This window comes from Leopardus geoffroyi, chromosome B3 (genome assembly GCF_018350155.1).
Source record: "Leopardus geoffroyi isolate Oge1 chromosome B3, O.geoffroyi_Oge1_pat1.0, whole genome shotgun sequence".
Classification (NCBI taxonomy): domain Eukaryota; kingdom Metazoa; phylum Chordata; class Mammalia; order Carnivora; family Felidae; genus Leopardus; species Leopardus geoffroyi.
In genome coordinates, this window is record NC_059337.1 from 144,612,471 (window position 1) to 144,637,301 (window position 24,831).

The window sequence follows — 24,831 nt, forward strand, 5'->3', positions numbered from 1 at the left end:
TTAGGAGAGCTTTATTTTTTGAGGTGATTATTTGGTACCTAATTAAACCAGAAAGATGATTAAGATGTATGGCTATATTGAAGATAAATATAGGACTTAAAAAACCAACAGTATTGAGGGCTCAACCTTGTCTTGAAAGATTAGGTTCCTAAAAACAGCCTTATTGAGGCACAATTGACATAAAATTAACTACGTATCTAAAGTGTACAGCCCCGTGTATGATAGGCTAATTGAAGTCCCCCTGCTTACTGAATCTGTTTGTCTTTTTTTGTTTCATTTTGGATAGTTTCTATTGCTATGTCTTTATTTTTTTAATGCTTATTTATTTGAGAGAGGAAGAGAGTGCACTCAAGCAGGGGAGGAGCAGAGAGAGAGGGAGAGAGAATCCCAAGCAGGCTCCTTGCTGTCAGCACGGAGTCTGTCTCTGGGCTCGAACTAATGAACCACAAGATCACGACCTGAGCCGAAATCTAGAGTCAGACACTCAACCAACTGAGCTACTCAGGCGTCCGTGTGCTGCGTCTTTAAGTTCTCTATTCATTTACAGTGTATGATGTGCCCTTAATCCCATCCAGAATTTTTCATCTCAGACATTATAGGTTTCATACCTTAGAAGTCTGATTTGGGTCTTTAAAAAATATATATATAGTTCATGTTTCTGCTTAACATAGTCTTTCCTCTAATATCTTAGACACATTGAAATACAGTTGTAATTGTTCTAATGCTTTTGTCTCTGAATTCTATCATCTGCGTCATTTCTGGGTTGGTTTTGATTGATTGATTTTCTCCTCATTATGGGTTGCCTTTTCCTGCTTCTTTGCTTGTCTGGTAGTTTTTAATTTGGATGCCAGACATTATGAATTTTACTTTGATGGATGCTGGATATTTTTGTATTCCTATAAATATTCTTGAGCCTTTTTTTCTGGGACATGGTTAAGTTTCTTAGAAATAGTTTGTTCATTTCAGATCTTCAAGCTTTGGTAGGCAGCATCAGAGCAGCATTTCATCCAGGGCTAATTATTTGCTCCCACGGAGTCAAAACTCTTGTGCGTGCTCCACTGACGGTCCGTGAATTCCGAGGTTTTCTACTCTGGCTGTTGGGAGCCCGCACTGTTCTTGGCCCTGTGTGAGCTTCTTGGATTGTTCCCTTTTATCGTTTTGGTGGTTCTTTATCCACAGGCTTCAAGAATTTTCTTCCGATGTGTAGTAACGTGCTGTCAGTGCCGTGCCCACTACCCGCGGGGCCCTCTGGAGACCTCGGTCAGGCGCAGCAGTTGTGCACAGCCTTCTCGCTTCTCTGACATTCTTCCCCCCGCCGCCCCCCCCCCCCCACCCGAACTCAGGCCTGCCTTGGCTTCCCTGACCCCAGCCTGTCCCCTCAACTCAGAGAGGCTGCCTGACTTGTCCTGAGTTCCCTCTCCCTAAGCTGTCAGCTGGAAACTCTTTGGTTGTAGGACTTCCTGCTTTGTCCTCTCTCAGGGTTCGCTGTACTATGTTGCTTGGTGTCCAGTGCCTTGAAAACTTGCTTCATGTAGCGGTCCGGTTTTCAGTTGTTCGAGACAACAGGGTAAATCTGGTTCATGTCACTCTACTTTTGACAAAAGGCTAGATTTTTTTAAAAGGTGTAAGCAGAGGGGCACCTGGCTTGCTCAGTTGGTAGAGCACGTACGTGACTCTTGACCTCAATCATGAGTTTGAGTCCCACATTCGATGTAGAGCTTACTAAAAAAGATATATATATATAAATGGTAACCAGATGAATTGGTTATATTCCCCCTCCCCTTTTTTTAAAGTTTATTTATTTAATCTCTACACCCAGTGAGGGGCTCGAACTCATGACCCTGGAGATCAAGAGTCACACGTTCTTCCAACCCAGTGAGCCAGTGACCCGGTTATATCCCCTTTTTGTTAGAAAACATTAATACTTGTTTTATATGTTTTGCCCCTAACCTATTTGGTTTCTTCTTGATGTTGTTACGGCTTTTAAACTTTTAAATTTGGGATTTATGTTCATGGAAACATCAAGTAATGGTAATGAATAATAAATGTAATAATAAAGAATAATGATGCTTTTAGAAACCATAATACCAAACTTTGTGTTTTTATAAAGCCACTATTCATTTCAGTATTCATGATAAAGTGCTTCATCTGGTCTGCCTGTTCATTGACACTTGATGATTCTAGCCCACAATTTTCCAAAGGCAGATAATTTTTTTGAATTCACTCTTCTTTAGAAAATAAATTCTTTTTTTTTTAATTTAAAAAAAAAAAATTTTTTTTTTTTAACGTTTATTTATTTTTGAGACAGAGAGAGACAGAGCATGAACAGGGGAGGGGCAGAGAGAGAGGGAGACACAGAATCTGAAACAGGCTCCAGGCTCCGAGCTGTCAGCACAGAGCCCGACGCGGGGCTCGAACTCACGGACCGTGAGATCATGACCTGAGCCGAAGTCGGACGCTTAACCAACCAAGCCACCCAGGCGCCCCAAAAATAAATTCTTTAGGGGGCGCCTGGGTGGCTCAGTCGGTTGAGCGTCCCACTTCAGCTCAGGTCATGGTCTCGCAGTTTGTGGGTTCGAGCCCCGCGTCGGGCTCTGTGCTGACAGCTTGGAGCCTGGAGCCTGCTTCGGCTTCTGTGTCTCCCTCTCTCTCTTTCTCCCCTGCTCATGTTCTCTCAAAAATAAATAAATGTTAAAAAGAGTGAATTATTTAAAACTTATTACTTGTAGTATTTCTGAGAGAAGTATAATTGAGGAACTATCTCATTCTTGGACTGTCTTGGACCCAACTGCATCTTGCTGGAATGTAGTAAAAAGAATATTTGTGTGTGTTCCTTTTGAAACACAGAATTCCTATTGTCTTCTAGTCATTTTCAGCTAAATGTCTTTTAGATTTTTGAACATCTGGTGCATTTGTATGCCATATATTGATACTATGCTAAATTAGAGTTTTATGGATCAACGCGCGAACTGTCATTTGGAGTAGTTGCTTGGTGTTCTGCTTGCTTGGCAACAGGTCAGTTGCCATGGCGCCGCCATTTTTTACAGCGTTGTTAATGCAGCGAGGAGTTGGGGGGCAGGGGTGCGGGCCCCTCACCCTGTTAAAGTAGGGTATGAACTGGGATCGCCGAGCTTTTATTTAGTTTCGCATATTAAGTTTCTGGGTAACGTTTTAAGAGCTTTATTGCTATAAAAAAGGTTTTCAAGCCCCACTTTCTGCCTTACTGAGAACAAGTAGCGAAAGCAGAGGGCAAGTGTTGATGCCAGTGATTTGAAGCGTGGGTCCCACAAACTTTGATGCAGTTGAGACAAAGCTAATAATCATGAGGCGTTCTAGAAGCAGGCGGCTTTTACCTCAGACGTGCTCATTGGTTGACTGTGTTGAATTGTGAAGGAAACAAACCAAGAACATGTATCAAATTGGAATTACACTGTGGAAAAGTAAGAGGAGGTACGATTACGTGTTTTAGTTTTAGCTTTTTAGGAGCATAATTACGACCCTTTGGACACGTCTGTTACCTTGTTTTTCATACATTCCACTTTTGTACTTGCTTTTAGGGAGTCGTGGGAGAAAGTGATGGACTGCTACACTTTTGCTGGTCTGAGAACACTGAAGTTTTCTCTCAGAGAATATTACACATAATTTTCCTAAATATTAGTAACTTTGCTTTTTTTTGCTAATGAAAAACTTAAACATGAAAAAAAAGTATTAATGAATCCTGTATGTTCAGCAAACAGATGTAAAATTGTAAGGTTTTTGCCATATTAAAAGCATTTTTTTAATGTTCATTTATTTTTGAGAGAGAGAGATAGAGTGTGAGCGGGGGATGGGCAGAGAGAGAGGGAGACACAGAATCCAAAACAGGCTCCAGGCTCTGAGCTGTCAGCACAGAGCCCGACGCGGGGCTCGAACACATGAACTGTGAGATCATGATCTGAGCCAAAGTCGGACGCTTACCTGACTGAACCACCCAGGAGCCCCTGCCCTGTTTTTGTTAATCAAAAAGTTTTTATGGCTGAAGTTGAATAAATTTGCTTTTAAGTGGTATTTGCATATTATAGAATATGAAGTTGTATATTAGACTTAATTATTTATTGACTGTCTACTATTTTTCGTGGTCACAAAATGCCTGGTCTGGTATGATAAAGCCATGTGATAGAGGCACATCTGTGCTCTGCAAGCCTTTGGTCGGTGGGACGAGGTGATGTGGTTGAAATGGGGTGTGGAATGAGAGGCTCTCCCGACCCTTAAGCTAGGTCTGGAAGGGCAGATGCAGGGACGAGGGAGCCACATACTTAACGTGGACTCCTGTGGGCAGAGAGGGCTTTTGCCGGGAGTCATGAGTAATTTGATACAGATGAAACTCACAGACGTAATTGGGAAAGTGGCGGACGGTGAGACTGGACAGGTAGGTGTGTGCCAAATCACAAGGGCCTGTGTGCCAAGCTAAGGAATTTATTTCATTTTGCAATAATAGGTTTATTAAGATGTAATTCACATACCATAAAATTCACTCTTTTAAGCTACAGTTTGGTTTTAGTATATTCAGAGTTTTGCAACCAGTACCACTATCTTTTAAAAAAAATTTTTTTTTAAACATTTATTCATTTTTGAGAGACAGAGAGAGACAGAGCATGAGCGGGGGAGGGTCAGAGAGAGGGGGAGTCACAGATTCCAAAGCAGGCTCCAGGCTCCGAGCTGTCAGCACAGAGCCCGACGTGGGGCCCAAACTCACGAACCATGAGATCATGACCTGAGCCGAAGTCGGATGCTTAACCGACTGAGTCACCCAGGCGCCCCCCATTACCACTATCTTAATTTCATTTTCATTATCCCAAAAGAAACCCCGTACTTAGTATCAGTCATTCCCTATTTGGAATTTATTTTAAATGTTGTTTAAATAATTTTTTTTTTTTTAATGTTATTTTTGAGAGAGAGAGAGGGAGAGAGAGACAGAGCGTGAGCAGGGAGGGGCAGAGAGAGAGAGACACACACACAGAATCAGAAGCAGGCTCCAGGCTCTGAGCTGTCAGCACAGAGCCCGACGCAGGGCTCGAACTCACAAACCGTGAGATCACGACCTGAAATGAAGTCGGACACTTCATCGACTGAGCCACCCAGGCGCCCCTATTTTAGATGTTGTTTAGATAATTGTCAAAAATCATTAAAGACTGATGTCTCTGTGATATGTATAAAATATACTTAATGTTTGTATTGTGGAAGCAGAAATGCAGTATTTTTGTGAAATAATGCATGTTGTATTGACCATGAAGTTTATTTATTTATTTATTTATGTTTTTATGTTTTTAAAGTTTATTTTGAGAGAGAAAGAAAGAGCGCACAGTGGGGTAGGGGCAGAGAGAGAAAGAGGGAGAGGGAGAGAGGGAGAATCCCAAGCTGTGGGGGGCTTGAATTTACGAGCCGCAGGATTATGACCTGAGCTGAAGTCAGACACTTAACGAACTGAGCCACCCAGGTGCCTCATCATTCAGAAACTTTTAAATGAGCATCTGCTATTTTTCTAGACACTCATCTAGGCACTGTGAACAAACTTGACATCTCAGCCCTCATGGAACTAAGTTGTAGTGAGGGAAGGAAATGAGGACGGATTTGAAAGCTCTTAGGCTGTTAGAATAGACGGATTTTTCTGGTAGATTAGATGTAGGGAACAAGGAGGCCACAATAACTTCTGGACTTCTGGCTTGGGTGACTTGATGATTCATGGTGCCATTCACTAAAATGGGGTTTTGAGATTGAGATACCTGCATATAATTTAGGCAACACTGGGGCGCCCAGGTGGCTCAGTCGGTTAAGCGTCCGACTTCGGGCTCAGGTCATGATCTTGCAGTTTGTGCGTTTGATCCCTGCGTCCGGCTCTGTGCTTGACAGCTCAGAGCCTGGAGCCTCCTTCACAGAGGAAGATTCTGTGTATTCCTCTCTCTGCCCTTCCCCCCCCTCCTCAAAAATAAAATAAACATTAAAAAAAATTAAATAATTCAGGCAACATTTATTGAGAATTGTTGTGGCCTCTTTTCCTGTCTCTCCCCTAAGTTAGGTCAACCTTGTGTCTTCCTGTGTGTACCTTGTGACTTACCTCCATTATAGACCGTCTCTATCTTTATTAGCTTTCATTTCTTCTCTGCTGCTCATTGAAGATGGGAATCAACTATATCATTTTTGTATCCCTCCTACAGACCATCTATACTGGTTTACAGAACATAATTCTCATTGCCTCCCCTGCTGCTGGCCTCCCATAAGCTGCCATCATCTGTAACTCGAATCACTGCCGTAGCCTTCTAGTAAGTCTCCTGCTTCTAGATATTAAAATGTAAGTCAGTATGTTTCTCTGCCATTTAAAACCTCACAGTGGTCCACATTTCAGGTGGCCTTCTAGGACCTACTCAGTCTGGTCTGGCACCACTACTATGACTTTGTCTCTTTTGCTTCTCTCCAATCTTTGCTCAGATGTTACCGTCTCCGTGAGGCCTGTCTTGATCTGCCTGCCTCCCTATTCATAAGTGTGTTATCTCTAAAGTATGACTTACAGACAATCTAGTACATATTGTATGATTACAACTCTGTGACAGTTCTAGAAAAGGCAAAACTGTGGAGACAGTAAAAAGATCACTGGTTACCATAGAGTAGGAGGAGAGAAGATTAAGCAGAGCACAGGACTTTTAGGACAGTGAATCCACACTGTATGATACCGTAATGATGGGTACATTTCATTATACGTTTCTCTAAACCCATAGAATGTACACCAAAAGTGGACGTGAAGGTAAAATGTGAACTTTGTGTGATTATGGTGTGTCACTGTAGGTTCATCCGTGGTAACCAGTATAACACTGGCGGGGGATGCTGATAATGGGGAAGGCTATGCATGTGTGGGAGCAGGTGTATGTGGGAAATCTCTGTACTTTGCTCCCAGTTCTGTTGTAAACCTAAAACTGCTCTAAAAAAAAGTAAAGTCTTTAAGTATAAAAACAGCAGCAACAAAAACCTAATCACAAAGATCACCATTACATAAAATATTTATTCTTTAGTATAATTAAATCTCCACTAAACTATTTGAAACAGTTGGTTTGTTTGAATCAGGATTCAGACATGAGCCACATGTTGCAGTTTTAAAAAAGAGCTTTTTTGAGGTACAACTGACATTCAGTAAACTCATATTTAGAGTGTTTTATAAAATGTTTATTTATTTTGAGAGAGAGCACTCGCATGCGTGAGTGGGGTAGAGGCAGAGAGAGAGAGAGAGAGAGAGAGAGAGAGAGAGAGAGAGAGAATCCCACGCAGGCTGCCTGCTCAGTGCGGAGCCCGATGCAGGGCTCCATCTCATGGCTGTGAGATCGTGACCTGAGCTGAAATCAAGAGTCAGATGTTTAGCCAACTGAGTTACCTGGGAGCCCTGATTAGTTTGGCATATGCGTACACCTGTGAAATCACACTGAAGATACGGATTATATCTATCATTTCCAAAAGTTTCCTCAGGCCCCTTTGTAATCCCTCTTACCTGCTCCTCCTTCAGGCAACCACTGATCTTCTTCACTGGAGATCAGCTTGCATTTTCTGGAGTTTTAAAGAAGTGGAATCTTAAGTTGTTCCATTTTGTCTGACTTCTTTCATTCAGCATAATTCTTTTGAGATTCATCCGCATTTTGCATGTATCAATTATTTTTATTCCTGAGTAGCATTACATTTTATGGATACGCTATATTTTTTTTATCCACTCACCTTTTTTTAAATATAATTTATTGTCAAATTGGCTTCCATACAATGCCCAGTGCTCATCACAAGTGCCCTCCTCAGCGCCCATCACCCATTTTCCCCTCTCCCCTACCCCCCCACCCCCCCCCCCCGTCAACCCTGTTTGTTCTCAGTATTTAAGAGTTTCTTGCAGTTTGCCTCCCTCCCTCTCTGTTTGTAACTTCTTTTTTTCCCCTCCCCCACCCCAGGGTCTCCTATTAAGTTTCTCAAGATCCACATATGAGTGAAAACATACGATATCTGTCTTTATCTGACTGACTTCACTCAGCGTAATACCTTCTAGTTCCATCCACGTTGCTGCAAATGGCATGACTTCATTCTTTCTCATTGCCAAGTAGTATTCCATTGTATATATAAACCACATCTTCTTTATCCATTCATCAGTTGGTGGACATTTAGGCTCTTTCCATAATTAGGATATTGTTGAAAGTGCTGCTATAAATGTTGGGGTACACGTGCCCCTATGCATCAGCACTCCTGTATCCCTTGGGTAAATTCCTAGTAGTACTATTGCTGGGTCGTAGGGTAGTTCTATTTTTAATTTTTTGAGGAACCTCCACACTGTTTTCCAGAGTGGCTGCACCAGTTTGCATTCCCACCAACAGTGCAAGAGGGTTCCCGTTTCTCTACATCCTCGCCAGCATCTGTTGTTGCGTGAATTAATTTTAGCCATCCTGATCTGTGTGAGATGTTATCTCAGTGTGGCTTTGATTTGTATTTCCCTGATGATGAGTGATGTTTTTTCATGTGTCTGTTGGTCATCTGGATGTCTCCTTTGGAAATGTGTCTATTCATGTCTTCTGCCCATTTCTTCACTGGATTCTTTGTTTTTCGGGGGTTGAGTTTGATAAGATCTTTATAGATTTTGAATACTAACCCTTTATCTGTTATGTCATTTACAGATGTCTTTGCCGGTTCGGTCGGCTTCCTGTTGATTTTGTTGATTGTTTCCTTTGCAGTGCAGAAGCTTTTTATCTTGATGAGGTCCCAGTCGTTCATTTTTGCTTTTAATTCCCTTGCCTTTGGAGATGTGTCGAGCAAGAAATTGCTGCGGCTGAGGTCAAAGAGGTTGTTGCCTGCTTTCTCCTCTAGGGTTTTGATACTTTCCTGTCTCACATTTAGGTCTTTCATCCATTTTGAGTTTATTTTTGTGTATGGTGTAAGAAAGTGGTCTAGTTTCATTCTTCCACATGTTGCCATCCAGTTCTCTCAGCACCATTTGCTAAAGAGACTGTCTTTTTTCCATTTGATGCCCTTTCCTGCTTTGTCAAAGATTAGTTGGTCTCCACTCACCTCTTGATGAACGTTGGGGTTATTTCTGTTGTTTGGCTATGACAGGACTGCTGTGAATATTCAGGTACAAGTCTGTGTGTGAACAATATATTTCTTTTTCTCTTGGGTAAAATACTCAGGAATGGAATCATATAGTAGTTGTATGTTTAATTTTTTAAGAAACTGCAAACTTTTTCAAGTGTTTTTACAATTTTACATGTCCACCAGCAGTGTATAAGAGTTGCAGTTGCTCGGGACGCCCCGGGGGCTCAGGCGGTTAAGCGTCTGACTTTGGCTTAGGTCATGATATCATGGTTCGTGAGTTCAAGCCCTGCATCGGGCTCTGTGCTGACAGTGCGGAGCCTGCTTGGGATTCTCTCTCCCTCCCTCCCTCCTTCCCTATGTCTCTCTCTCTCTCTTTCTCTCTCTGCTCCTACCCCACTTGCATGCTCTTTCTCGAAAGTAAATAAGTAAACTTAAAAAAAAACAAAACTAAAAATCATATATATATATATATGTATATATATATATATATATGTATATATATACACACACAGTATATAAAAAGAATTTCAGTTGCTCTGCAACCTTCCTAACAGTTGGTATGGTCAGTCTTTTTTTAATTTGACATTCTAATATGTGTGTAGTGGTATTTTGTTTTAACTTCTGTTTCTCAAGTGACAAGCGATACTGAGTTTTGGTTTTTTATCTGCTTATTTGCCATCCCCTTATCTTCTTTGGTAAAATACTATTCAGCCCCGTGGCCTGGAAACTCTTCAGAGCAGTAAGTTGAGACTGTTGGAGCATTCATCTCTCTTGTTTCCCACCCTCAAGGATCACCTGATCATCAGGTTCTTCATCACCTGACGGCCATTGTCTGGAAGACCATTGTTTCATGCATATATATATATATATATATATATATATATATATATATTTTTTTTTTTTTTTAATGTTTATTATTTATTTTGAGAGAGAGCAGAAGGGGCAGAGAGAGAGAATCCCAAGCAGGCTCTGTGCCATTAGCACAGAGGCAGATGCGGGGCTCGATCTCATGAACCGTGAGATCATGACCTGAGCTGAAATCAAGAGTTGGACACTCACCTGACTAAACCACCCTGGTGCCCCTGTTTGTTCTTTAGGATGTTTCAAGGAGGAGGGTCGATCTGGTCTCTGTTACTCCATCTTGGCCTAAAGCATGCACGCTGAGTTTTAATGTATAGATTTCTCCCCCCTTTTTTTTTGTTTTTTCTTTGTAATTAAGTTGTGGAAAACCATTGGATTGTCTGGTGGAAAGAGTCCCTCATTCTGGATTTGCTGATTGCATCCCTGGCTGTTTTTATCATGTTCCTTTGTCCTCTGTATTTTCTGTAAACTGGTAGTTAGATTTAGAAGATTGATTTTTTTTTTATTAAAATTATTTTTGTCAGGAATAATTTCATAGGAGCTGTTTTGATCATCCTATATTTTTTTAATGTTTATTTTTGAGAGAGAGCATGCATGCTCATGGTGGGAGGGGCAGAGAGAGAGAGGGAGACAGGATCCCAAGCAGGCTCTGCGCTGACAGTAGAGAGCCTGATGCGGGACTCTAACTCACCAACTGTGAGATGGTGACCTGAGCTGAAATTGGGCATGTAACCGTCTGAGCCACCTACGCGCCCTGACCATCCTAGTTAAAATGGAAACTTCCACTGTACTCCAGGCCTCTTCATCCTGCTCTCCTCTTTCTTATTTTCGTAACACCTTCTAACATGCTATAAATGTACATATTTGTTTAATGTCTATTCTAAAATATAAACTCCACGAAGGCACGGGTTTTTATTTTGTAACCCCCTTGCTTTGTATCCAGACCGCTATATCCCCAGAGTGTAGAACGTTGTTTAGCACATAGTCGGTACAAAATAAAATCTCTTGAATAAGTGAATGAAATACACAGGCATAGAACTGGTAAACTGCCCATCCTTCGCTACGGTCCACCAAAAAGTAACACTTGGTTTTGTTAGATTAATTGTGTTTAACAACATTATTAAAACTTGGGGACAATCCTCTGGATTTGGGGCAGTTAGAAACTCCAGAGGTGGATTTTGGAGGACGGCTGTGTCACTGGCTCTGTGTCGTCCTCTGAGAAAGCCTCTGTTTGGTAGCTGCCAGAGATGGATTGGCTCTTTACAATCTTAGCCCAAACCTAGCAGCCTTTTTCAAGCAGAAACGCAGAGCAGTGAACGCTTCGGGTGAGGCTGCCCTCTGCCAGACCATACGTGTCGCCAGATGCCGGGAGGAAGCCCAGGAATTTAGCCATTCCTGTCAGGATCCCCACACGCCTCCTTTCCCTCAGCACACCTAGCTCCTCCATCACCCTCTGCCTTGGGACCATCAGGATTAATCTCATCATGTGCTCCCCTCTTGCCCCCACCACTTTTTTTCTTTTTTTGTGTGTGATCAGTCACCCACAAGGCCAGAATTACTGGGTCATCCTCCCATTATGTGGATTCTAATCTCCAAGACTCTACCCACATTGTTTCTTCTGATCCTATCTCCCATCTCTGACCTTCTCTTGAAGTCTTTACACCGAGCCTTCTGAAATCAAGGTGCGTCAGCAAGAATCCCCGAAAATCCCTAATTTCTTTGGTGAATTTCCCCTACGTTCTTGTTCCAATAGAAAATTGGGTTTTCTCCTGCTGGAACTGTTTTTTCCCTGCAGTGCTCTCAAGTAGTGCTGGCTTCCTCCTACATTTCTCACATCACCGGGCCTGGAAGTGGGATGTCCTCCTTGTCCTTTATTGCCAGTTCTGTACCGTTCTCCTCTTTTCCCGAAAACACACTGCTGTGAATGTATGTCATCAGATTATACCACTTATTACTGCTTTTTGCTGTATGTAACCTGCCTTTGCATGGACTGCTGGAGGAGTGAACCTTTATCACTCTGGAGCGGCCCTCTTTAGTAATGCTCCTTGCCCAACAACTTGGCTATGCCGGCTCCTTTTCGCCCGTGTTTGCGTGCTGTTTTCATTTGTGCGTTCATCCTTTATTCTGATGATTTAGGTATGTCTAAACAGGTTTTTATCCAAGGCATAAAAAGCAAATCTTTGCTTTTATCTAAGGCATTTAGTTCCATGTACAGTTTCACTTAAGTATTCACTGACATATTTGAATTTAGATCTATTGACTCAGAGCTTTCTATTTATTTGACCCACTTGTTCTGTGTTTCTTTTTTGTTCCTTTAACCTTCTTTTGCATTGATTTAATGTTTATTATTCTGCCCTCTCTCCTTAGCTTGCTAGTTATGTACTTTTATTAAAAATGCCATTAGTGGTTGTCCTAGAGGTTACGGTTTGTTTGTTTTTAGTTTTCTAAGATTTATTTATTTATTTATTTGTTTATAGTGTTTATTTAGAGAGAGAGAGAGTGCAAGCAGGGGAGGGGCAGAGAGAGGGAGACACATAATCCAAAGCAACTCCAGGCTCTGAGCTGTCAGCACAGAGCCCGACGCAGGGCTCGAACTCATGAACCGCGAGATCATGACCTGAGCTGAAGTCGGATGCTTAACCGACTGAGCCACCCAGGCGCCCCTAGTTTTCCAAGTTTTTAAGTTGTGGTAAAATAGACATAATATAAAATTTGTCATATTTAACTATTAACATTTTTTTTGAAGTGTATTTATTTATTTAGAGAGGGAGAGTGGGTATGTGCATGAGTGGGGGGAAGGGCAGAGAGAGAGGGAGAGAGAGAATCCCAAGCAGGTTCCGTGCTGTGATCTCAGAGCTCAACATGGGGTTTGATCCCACCAACTGTGAGATCATGACCTGAGCTGAAATCAAGAGTCAGATACTTAACCAACTGAGCCACCTAGGCGCCCCTAACCATTTTTAAGTGTACAGTTCAGAAGTATGAAATATAGTCATAATGGGCTATTTATTCATCATCATCTTCCTTTTCCAGAACTCTTTTCATCTTATAAAACTGAAACTCTATTCCCATTAAAAGTAGCCTTCTACTTTGTCTCTATGATTTTGAGTACTCTTAAGTATCTTATGTAAGTGAGTCATACAGAGTTTGGTTTTTGTGACTGGTTTATTTCATTTGGCACAACGCCATCAAGATTGATGCATGTTGTAGCTTATGTCAGAATTTCTTCCTTTTTAAGGCTGTTTGAAGGACAGTTTTGCAGGATATAGGATTCTTGTTTGAAAGCTTTTTCTTTTAGCACTTTGAGCTTTGCACAGTGGCAGTATCGTAGCCAATGAAGTTTATCCGAGGCGCGATTATTACTAATTGAAAACTTCTAGCACTTTGATTATATTGATCCACTGCTTTCTGGCCTCTGAAGTAGTAGTAGTAGTTGATGTTGTTCTTGTTCTTTTAATGTTTATTTTTGAGAGGGAGGGAGGGAGGGAGGGAGGGAGGGAAGGGAGGGGCAGAGAGAGAGAGGGAGATACAGAATCTGAAGCAGGCTGCAGGCCCTGAGCTGTCAGCACAGAGCCCCATGTGGGGCTTGAACTCATGAACCATAAGATCATGATCTGAGCCAAAGTTGGACGCTTAATCAACTGAGCCCCCCTGCTCCCGGCCTCTGAAGTTTCTGATGAGAAATCTGCTCATTAACTTACTGAGGATCTTTTATATGTGATGAGTTATTTCTCTTGCTGCCTTCAAGATTCTGTCTTTGTCCCTGACTTTGGAAAGTTTGATTATAATGTGCCTTGGTGTAGGTCTCTGATTTATTTCTGTGGAGTTTGTTGAGTTTCTTAGATGTTTATATTCATGTCTTTCATCAAATTTGGGACGTTTTTAGCCAGTTAGTTTTTCAGATCTTCTCTTTGCCCCTTTCTTCTGGGATGCCCACAACTTGTATTTGGTCTGTTTGATGGTGTCCCACAGGTCCCTTATGCTCTCTGTCCACTTTTCTTTCTGTTCAGTCTTTTCTTTCTGTTTCTCAGACTTGATAATTTCTATTTTCCTATTTTCAGGTTCACTGATTCTTTGTTTTGCCTCTTCATGTCTGCCTTTGAGTCCCTCTAGTAAATTATTAGTTGTACTTTCAACTCCCGAATTTTTTTGGTTTCTTTTTAGGTTTTCTATCTCTTAATTGATTTTTCCATTTTATTTATACATTGTTTTCTTGACTTTCTCCACATCTTTTTTTAGTTCTTTGACCATTTTTAAATCTTTGTCTAGTAGGTTTGCCATCAGGTCTTTTTTTTAAAAAAATTTTTTTTTTTTCAACATTTATTTATTTCTGGGACAGAGAGAGACAGAGCATGACCGGGGGAGGGGCAGAGAGAGAGGGAGACACAGAATCGGAAACAGGCTCCAGGCTCTGAGCCATCAGCCCAGAGCCCGACGCGGGGCTCGAACTCCCGGACCGCGAGATCGTGACCTGGCTGAAGTCGGACGCTTAACCGACTGCGCCACCCAGGCGCCCCTCCATCAGGTCTTTTAAAGGATAGTTTCTGTTGAAACTTTTTCCCCCTTTGAATTGGCCATACTTTTCTGTTTCTTGTATGCCTTGTGATGTTGTTGGAAAGTGAACATGTGAGTCTAATAATGTGGTTAACATCCCCTTCCCCAGGTTTGCCGTTTTTGTTATGTATTCACTAATTCATCTATTCTTCAGTCCTTCCCCCTTACTGTAGACTGTCTCTATGTCAAGGATCATCCTGAGGTTAAACTTAAGGTTTCTCTGATCTGTTTTTTGTTTTTTTTTTTAAAGTTTATTTACTTATTTTGAGAGAGAGAGAGAGAGAGCTTGTGGAGAAAGAGAATCCTGAACAGGCTCCACACTATCATTGTGAGGAGCATGATGTGGGGCTTGAACTCATGAACCTGTGAGATTGTGACTTGAGCCAATATCAAGAGTTGGATAGTCAACTAGTTAAGCCACACAGGCGCACCAGGGTTTCTCAGATCTTTTCTGAGACTATGCCTTTCTCTGGGCATGTGTGGTCACTTTCTCATTTTCCCTGTATAGTGCATGCATTTGCTTTTTTTTTTTTTTTTTTTTTTTAAGTAATCTCTGTACACAGTGTAGGGCTTGAACTCACAACCCCAAGATCATGAGTCACATGCTCCACCAACTGAGCCAGCCAGGTGCCCCTATGCATTTGCTTTTGTATGGCCTAGTCATCAATATCTGCCTCCCAGAAGGTGAAAATGAGACGAGTGAAGAATGTGTGTGTGAGCGTATATAAGGGACAAGCTTCTTAAAGTCCCCCGCGAGTGACTCCGCTAGAGGATGAGGGGCTTGTTGTGGTGTGGGGGTGGTGCAACAACAGTGACGATCTGCTGCTTGTCTGCACCTCTGTTTTCAGAAGCAGCATTTGGTGGTCAGAGCACAGATTGTCAGTATTTGGAAAACACGGTCCTTTCTGCACACCCTGGCTCCTACATGCTGTGTACAGGCTGTGCCAGGAACTGAATATGTGCACTGCTTCCCGCCCCATGGCCAGGGGCAGGGATGAGTAGCTGCTACTGTCCGGAGAGCTGAGATTGACCAGAACTGACTGCAGTTTACTGCATGAGTTTTTCTCTTGGATATTGCAAACTTCCAGTGGACGCCAGAGATCCAGCACAGTTACATCAGACAGCCTCTGCCACTGTAGTTGCCTGGGGCGGAGGCGGGGGAGGCGGCAGACAGATTCGTGGGGCTTCCTCCTCTACCATCTTCCCAGAACCCTCTCCCCTAGAGATTATAGTTTATATCTTTGATTTATCATCCTGTTGTAAACTGGGTGCTTTTACCTTCTTGAAGGGCAACGCAACAGCCATAGGATGCCTAACTCCGCTTACCCCTGTGCTCCCTTTGTGCCTTTGTTGTTTCATATTTTGAGTCTTACATACGTTGCTTCCTGTAAGAAGCCATTATCTTACACAGTCATTTTATTTGGATTTATTCATATATTGACCATTGACCATTTTGTCGTTCTTCATTCCTTAGTGTACCTGGTGAGTTTCTATCTGGTTTGTTTTGTTTTTTGCACCTTTGGATATTTCTTTCAGTGTAGGTCTGCTAGTGATGGGTCTGTCTGAAACTTTTTATTTCAAGTTATTCTTGTAGGTTATTTGTATTGGGTATAGAATTCTAGGTTGTGCTCTCTTCCTTTTATAAAAGCGCTTTAGAAGACTTTGTGTTTGGGTTTCCCGTCCTTTTCAGTAGTAGGTTAACTGTCAGTATCACTGTGACCTTCCTGTTTCCCAGGCTGTGTTAATTGTTTGCTCTTTCTTTTAGCTATTTTATTGTGATATTGCTAGGTATGAAGTTTATCTTTGTTTCTTAAAGTTTAGTCTACTTAGGATTCTTAGAGCTTCTTGAACCTGTGGCTTACTGTCTTGTTACTTTTAGACAGTTCTCAGTCATTCTTGTATATTGCTTCTGTTCCAGGCTCTTTTTCCTTTCTTCCTGGAATTTCAGTTTCATATGTGTTCTGCATCTCTGTCTCCTAGCCTCTAAGTCTGTGTTTTCCAAATTTTTATTTCCTGGGCTTCATTTGAAATCTTTTATTTTAACTTGTCTTTCTCCTTTTATCTGTCTATCTTCTTTTAAATCCGTCCATTGAGTTCTTAATTTCAGTTGTATATCCTTTTTTTAGTTTTAGAGCCTCCATTTGGTTCTTTTTTTATAGTTTCTAGTTCTCTGCTAAAATTGTAAATCTTGTTTTAAAGTCCTGGAATGTCGGAAGTGGATAGTTGACTTGTCAACAACATGGGTATGAACTGTGCGGCCCACTTCTATGCGGATTTTTTACAGTACAGTAAATATATTTTCCTTTCCTTATGACTTTCTTAATAACATCTTTTCTCAAGTTTCAGTTGTGAGAATACAGTATATAATACATGTAACCTGGAAAATATGTGTTAATTATGTTATCAATAAGGCTCTAGTCAACAGTAGGCTATTAGGTTTTGGCGAGTCAAAAGTTATATGTAGATTTTTAAAAATGTTTATTTTGAGAGAGTGCCAGAGTGTGTGAGTGGGGGAGGGGCAGAGAGAGAGAGGGAGAGAGAATCTCAAGCAGGCTCTGTGGTGTCAGCCCAAAGCCCAGCACAGGGTTCAATCCCACCAACTGCGAGATCATGACCTGAGCCGAAATCAAGAGTTGGCTGCTCAACCGAGCCACCCAGGCGCCCCATCTATATGCGGATTTTTGACTCCTCAGGGTCTGTATGCTCCCCACTGCTGCACTGTTCAAGAGTCAACTGTAGTTATTTTTAAATCTGGTAACTAATATCTGGAATGCTTGTGGTCTGTTTTTGTCTTCTATTTCTTCTGTCTTGTGTTAATGTTGTATTATTTACTCACATGCCTGATCTCTTTTGATTGTGTATTTTATATCAAACTTGCAACTTAGAAAATTGATTATAAAAAAATCTGAGGCCTAAGGAAAGTATCTTCTAGGGAGGTTTTATTTATACTCACACTGTGGAATCAGCTTACTCCCAGTAGAAATTGTTCAGGGCCGACCTGCAGTCCCTTTGAGGGTCTGTCTACTTCAGTTTTATTCTTTTTTGTTTTTGTTTGTTTGTTTTTTTTTAAGTTTATTTATTTTTGAGAGAGACAGAGACAGAGAGCACAAGTTGGGGAGGGGCAAAGAGCGAGGGAGACACAGAATCTGAAACCAGCTCCAGGCTCTGAGCTGTCAGCACAGAGCCCGACGCGGGGCTCGAACCCACCAACTGTGAGACCATGACCTGAGCCGAAGTCAGATGCCCAACTGACTGAGCCACTCAGGCACCGCTACTTCAGTTTTATTCTTCCAGAGTACAGCCTCTCAGAGTCCCAGTTCAATGAAATGGCCGTTCGCAGGCTGCTGCTCTCTCTCCCTCTCCCCAGTGGCAATACTTGAAGTCAGAGCCGTTACCCTAACACCAAGAGCCTGTCAGATGCATTATTCAGCGTCTCAGCCTCTCAGTGCTGTCCTCTAGCGTTGGCAAATGCCTCTGGGGGGAAAAGTGACCCCGGTAGCTGTAGTTCCCTTCCTAAGTCTCAGTCTCTGCTGTGTTCCAGCTCTATCTTGTTAGTTCACCGATTCCTTCAAGCAGACGTTTTTGACATTTTGTTGAGCTTCTCTGATTGTCCTTGGTGGGTCTGAGTTACCTAGTTTATTACTAGAACGGAAGTGGCTTCTTCTTTTGTCACTCGCTGAGCAAGGTGTCTGTAGTCTTTTGTGATTTTTTCTGCCCTTGAGGGTAATCCATCCCAGAGCAACGGTGAATGGCTGAACAACTATTCAACAATAGTGACATGGCTTCTTAGTTCCTTGACCTCTCTCCCATGTATCCTGTTCTCTACCCTACCTTGGCCACCCATTCCCTTGGATCACCATTATGTGAAAAAACTCTTGTCACTTCAATTTCAAACTTAGTACTCTGACTACCGCTTCCAGACTTGATAGCTCCCACCTTCGGCCATCCCATTTCCTGCAGTCTTCAACCCCATCGTAAATTTCAGTTCATTGTTCCTGCGGCATTTCCCCTGGTCACTCTCTTGTCTTTGTTGACCATAAATTCCATAGTCATTACAGTATGTTCTCTACTCATACTCTCGTTTTCCTCTTGTTTCATCAATAATTGTGTCTAAGCCACAATCTGTGTCTTAGCCTGGATTCCCTGGAAAAGATGGCAAGAGTGTATGTGCTGATGCTTTATTTGAAGTTGGAACGAGGAGGGAAAAAAGAGGATGAGGCAGAGAAGAAAGGAGAACAGATACAAAGTGGTATGTTTCTAAGCCATCACAGCTTCATGAGAACCTTAGCTGGTTGCTTGGTCTTCCTGGGAATCTCTAGGGAATCATGGCACCTCTCAGAACACTCCCAGGGGATGGGGGCGGGCGGCAGGCAGGGATGTGGAGGTGGAAGCTGAGAAGTTTGACGGCCGTTTCTCGTCTCCTGTCTCTTAATGGTCAGAGTTGCCCCATTAAGGTCTTAAAAAATTTTTTTTTCACGTTTATTTTTGAGGGAGAGAAAGTACGAGCAGGGGAGGGGCAGGGAGTGGGGGACAGAGGATCCGAAATGGGCTCTGTGATGACAGCAGCGAGCCTAATGTGGGCTCAGACCCACAAACTGCGAGATCACGACCTGAGCCAAAATTGGATGCTCAGCCGACTGAGCCACCCAGGCGCCCCTGCCCCATAGGGACTTCATTATTCTCTGCCTTCAGGTTTGTTGCTTGGCCTCTACAGGCAGCCCCTGGGGAAGCTGCTGAATTAGGTGTTGGAGCTGCTGTGGCTTCTGTCACAGTGCACACGGGGAAGGCTACCAGGGCTTAGCCTTTATAAGCCCTGGGGGAGGTAGAGACAGTTGGTGATGTTAGGAAAGAAGACGTGGGTAGGGGGCCGAGGCTCAGGATCATCTGAAGCTTGCAGGTTTCTGCCAGGCCTGGTGGGGCTGTTCCAGCTGGGAAGTGGGACAGCAGGCAAGTCCGAGTGTGTGGGGGGGAGGGTGCCTGAAGTGCTCTCGTTAAGGCCTGTTTAATGCAGCTTCTGATTCTTCTTTGGCTTGAATCCGTGTGAATTCAGCTGAATGTGGTTAGAGAGACCATACTGACTAATCTCATTTTAAAATCATGACCACCAAAATCTCGTAGGCCTATTACAGGTTATATCGTTTTCCTACTCTAGTTACTCTTCTGTAGAGTGTTCAAATGTCTCATTTAAAATGTTCCATTTTTCCTTCCCCCTTTTTCCTTTATTTAACTGGGAAAAAATTGAAGCAGTTGCACGTGAACTTCTGCAGGCTGTCATTCTCAACAGCATATAAGCAGCCTGTTAGATCTCATTTGTGTAAAAAGGTTTTTCTTGATAATTGTCTATACTCTGTTTTCCATTCTTCTGTTCTCTTCTCGAACACGTTTCTTTCAGGCTTTTGTCACCACTGCTCTTCCAGAATTGCTCATAATGTCACTGGTGACCTCCATGTTGCAAGATCCAATTGTCAGTCTTCCCCGTTTACCCCAAGAGTCCCAGGTACCTCACTCCTGTTTGAAACCTGATTAGTTTAGGGCTCTCCAGAGAAACAGAACTAGTAGGATATATATATTAAAAGACATTTGTTGTAAGGAGTTGGCTCACGTGACTGTGGAGGCCGAGAAGTTCTTAGATCTGCCAGTCAGCAAGCGAGGAGAGATGGTCTGAGCTGTAGTCTGAGTACAAAGGCCTGAGAGAGAGCCAGGAGATCCCATCCCGTGTCCCAGCTCAAGCCGTCAGGCTGGAGAAGTTCCCTCTTAGCCTTTTTATTAAATTCAGGCCTTTAACTGTTTGGATGAGCACCACCCACATTACAAAGGGCAGTCTGCTTTACTCAGTTTACCGATTCAGATGTTAATCTCATCCGGAAATACTCTCACCGACACATCCAGGATAATGTTTGACCGACATCTGGGACCCTGTGGCCTGGTTGAGTTGACACGTAAAGTTAACCATCAAAAAACCCCCTCTCCCCCAAGACATCTAGAACAAGATGCCAGTTTAATCTGTAGGAGTTCCAGTCCCCATCGCCCCTGACCTCAGCTCCCAGCGACTCCTTTCTGTTCTCCACTCTAGTCACGCTGCCTCCCTTCTCTTTCTTGACCGTTGCCCGGTGTGTTCCTGCCCGTAGGATCTCTGCACTCACTTTTCTTCTGCCTCCAGTGCTTTTTCCTTGCTTCTCTACCCCTCCCCTTACCCTTCATCCATATGGCTTATGTTCTTCTTTCTTTCCCTCCGCACTGAACTGTCACACTCTCACTGAGGCTTTTCCTGGCCAGTCCATCTAAACATTACGGCTGTTTCCCTGGTGCTTCCTGTCCTCCTTCCTTGCTTTATGGTTTTCTCATTCCCTCTTACATTGTCTAACGTACTTCCCTATTTATCTTCTTTCTTGTCTGACTCCTCCAACCAGAAGGTCAGCTCTGTGAGGTGGGGGCCCAGCTTCTAGAAGAGCGCCTGGTACAGGTGTGTCTCTCAGTAACAACTTCCTGTTTTTTTAAAAAACATGGACAGAACCTCTTTCCAGTAAGTTTACAAAATAGAGGTTTTTAGCCTGAGCTCTCAGCAGTGAGCACCTTTATTGGCTCACAGACGCCTTTGCATAGGTCTTTTATAGATACGCCTTTTATAGCCTAACTGTGGATGAGCTGACGTAATTCTGAAGGCACCGTGCCAGGCTTCTCGACTCTCTTCCTTCTAGTTGTGTGTGTGTGTGTGTGTGTGTGTGTGTGTGTGTGTGTGTGTGTGTGAACCAGCTCCGTGCCGGAGAGCTTTACAAATAACCTCTTACTTAATTCTCAGAACAGCCCTACTGCACAGTGGTATCATCCCCATTGTGCAGACACTGAGGCAGATTTAGAAAGCTTGAACAACTTGCCTGAGGTCTCAGCTCGGATGTGGGAGAATCCAACTTGATCTAGTCCTGTGTTCTTGAGTGTTACTGCATTGGATGCCTCCTCCTCCTTAGATATTTTGTGTCACGCAGGAACTTAGGAATGTTGGGCAGACTATTTAACCCCTTTCGCCATGATAGTGTTAAATATTCAAAGTGTCTGCTTAGCGAATCTCAGCACAAAGCACCCATTCAAAGTTAGGAATCCTTGGGGCACCTGGTTGGTTCAGTTGGTTAAGCCTCTGACTTCGGCTCAGGTCATGATCTCGTGGTTCATGGGTTTGAGCCCCGTGTCGGGCTCTGTGCTGACAGCTGGGAGCCTGGAACCTGCTTTGGATTCTGTGTCTCCCTCTCTCTCTGCCCCTCCCCCACTCATGCTCTGTCCGTCTCTCCCAAAAATAAATAAACGTTGGGGCGCCTGGGTGGCTCCGTCGGTTGAGCGTCCGACTTCGGCTCAGGTCATGATCTCGTGGTCTGTGAGTTCGAGCCCCGCATCGGGCTCTGTGCTGACAGCTCAGAGCCTGGAGCCTGCTTCTGATTCTGTGTCTCCCTCTCTTTCTGCCCCTGCCCTGCTCATGCTCTGTCTCTCTCTCTCTGTCAAGAATAAATAAACATTAAACAAATTAAAAAAATTTTTCAAAGTTAGGAATCCTTTCTAAGATCAGTGCAAAAATAACTAAAGCACCTCAAACCTTTCTCGACGTTATCCTTCCCAGATCTTCTGAGGCTTAGTCCTCATTCTAGGTTTCTGAATCTGAGGTACAATATTGCGACTATAAGATTAGAAGGGTAGTGGTGACTGCCATCGTGAAGGATCTTGCCCTTTCTGGCTCAAGTTATTATTAATCAGTCCCATCCACCTCTGGAGTATTCCATGAGATATTACAGGAATCCCCTTCTCCTTCACAGGAAAGTGTTAAGAAACCACTCATATTTTGTGGTTCGAAATAACTATTATTTTGTGATTCTTGCTTCGTTGAATAGTTGTTCTGCTGGGCTTACGTGGACGGTATCATTTGATTGCTCGGTGGGCTTGGTGTCGTCTGCTGGCCTCACTGAGATGCTGGGCCAGCTGGGCCTCTTTTGTCTCCGTATGGTCTCCGGGCCTGTCAGTTTTCCAGTGGGAGAGGTCTCGAGTAGGATAGTCAGATTTCTTACATACTGGCTCAGGACTCCCAAAAGCAAGCATTTCAAGAAGGAGGAAGCAGCAACTGCTAGTCCTCTGGAAGTGTAGGCCCGGAACTGGCACATTATCATTTCTGCCACACTTCCTCGGTTAACATGAGTCATGGACCAGCTCAGATTCGTTGTGAGAGTTGACTGTGCAGGGTGTGGGGGTAGGTTTACTGGGAGTAGACTGGCCCAGACTACTCTTGAGAGTGAACAAGAGCCTATTAAAAATTGTGCCAGGTTGACAGGTGTAAACTGGGATTGTCCAGGACTAATCTGGACATATGGTCATCATAGCCCTGCTTGTGCCCTGGAGGAGGCAAGAGATAGGTATTACCCTGAATCTTTCCATGTGATTCTCCTAGTGTAAAAATAGGACCGTGTTCAGTATGCTTCTCATGTTTGGTTTTATTTATTTGTTTATTTATTTTAATGTTTATTTTTGAGAGAGAGACAGAGAGAAAGGGACAGAGAGAGGGGGACAGAGGATCTGAAGCAGGTGCTGTGCTGACAGCAGCAAGTCCGACGTTCCGACGTGGGGCTCGAACCCACGAACCGTGAGATCATGACCTGAGCCAAAGTCGGACGCCCAGCGAACCGAGCCACCCAGGCGCCCCTATTTTTACTTTTTAAAAATGTTTATTTATGTATTTTGAGAGAGGGGGAGTGCATGCACATGAGCCAGGGAGGGACAGAGATAGAGGAGAGAGAATCTCAAGTGGGCTCTCTCCTGTCAGTGCAGAGCCTGACGTGGGGGCTCAATCTCATGACTGTGCGATCGTGACCTGAGCCATAATCATGCTTAACTGACTGAACCTCCCAGGTGTCCCTGCTGTTGACGTGTTAAGTTGACAAACATGACTTCTTTAAAAAAAATTTTTTTTTAATGTTTATTTTTGAGAGAGACGGCGTGCACAATCGGGAGGGACAGAGAGAGAAAATGAGTCACAGAAATTGAAGCAGGCTTCAGGCTCTGAGCTGTCTGCACAGAGTGGGACTCAGGGCTTGAACTCAGGAACCGCAAGATCGTGACCCCAAGCCGAAGTCGGATGCTTAACTGACAGCACCCAGGCGCCCCAAGTTGAACATGACTTCTGAACACAACCCACCAACTTTGTTTTGGGTGCTCAGTGACTATAGAATGAATTACTTGGTCTAACAGTAGAGGGGGGAAACTGGCTTTGAACTTACTGAGAAGATTTTGTGTGTTGGTCTCTAGTGGGTGGCTTTCCGGAAATATTTTTCAAGATTAATTTTGGCCATGTGTCGTTTTCACCCTATAGAACTTGGAATCCTCTCCTAAGATATAGCTCCATTCTGCAGTTAATCAGATGATCTCAGAGGTCTCTTCCAGCTCTAAAATTCTGCTCTAATCTTACAGAAAGTTGTTACCCAAATGATTATTGGAGAGCCGTGATAAAAGGCCTTCATAGTTTGGATGTGATCTGGGGCCACGTGGGGATCCAGAAAACTTTATGCACTAAAGTTGCTTTACTCTGTACTGTGAAGAAAAGTTACTTTGCAGTCCCAAATGGAATTTGTTCTCAGAAGAATGTTGTCTTTTTTTTTTTTTTTTCTTTTAAGTAGGCTCCATGCCTAGCACGGGGCTTGAACTCACGACCCTGAGATCAAGACCTGAGCCAAGATCAAGAGTCAGTCAGATGCTTAACCGACTGAGCCACCTAAATGCCCCTAGAATGTTGTCTTTTTTTTTTTTTTTTAATTTTTTTTTTTCAACGTTTATTTATTTTTGGGACAGAGAGAGACAGAGCATGAACGGGGGAGGGGCAGAGAGAGAGGGAGACACAGAATCGGAAACAGGCTCCAGGCTCTGAGCCATCAGCCCCGAGCCTGACATGGGGCTCGAACTCACGGACCGCGAGATCGTGACCTGGCTGAAGTCGGACGCCTAACCGACTGCGCCACCCAGGCGCCCCCTAGAATGTTAAGTCTTAAAGGTTGACTGTAAAAAATTATTCTCAAGTTCAAAATCCCACTTCTTTGTGCAGTAGATGGTGGATTTGTGAGGCGTTTCAGATCTCATTTTGATGTGAGATGCCTCCAGAATGTGTCATGTTTACGTGTCGTGTACACACTTGTGATTGTGCTTCAGGAATGTAGTATGAGGGTCCCTTTTGTCTTTCCTGAAGTTGTTCGTGGGCGGGGGGGGGGGGGGGGGGCGGTGGTGGTGGAAAGGATGTCATTCCTATGGAGTGTTGACCTGATGCAGTTTGTGTTTTGCCCTGGTTGGTCGAGGGAGGGGGAAGGGGTG

The 24,831-nt window shown here is 43.3% G+C and overlaps 1 protein-coding gene and 1 pseudogene across 2 annotated transcripts in view; both read left to right on the plus strand.

The window, feature by feature from the left end:
- The window catches only part of RCOR1 (REST corepressor 1), a 130,789-nt gene that overhangs the window by 13,180 nt on the left and 92,778 nt on the right, over positions 1–24,831 (plus strand). The gene's annotated exons all lie outside the window — the stretch shown is intronic.
- On the plus strand, positions 13,251–13,417 carry LOC123584484 (annotated as a pseudogene).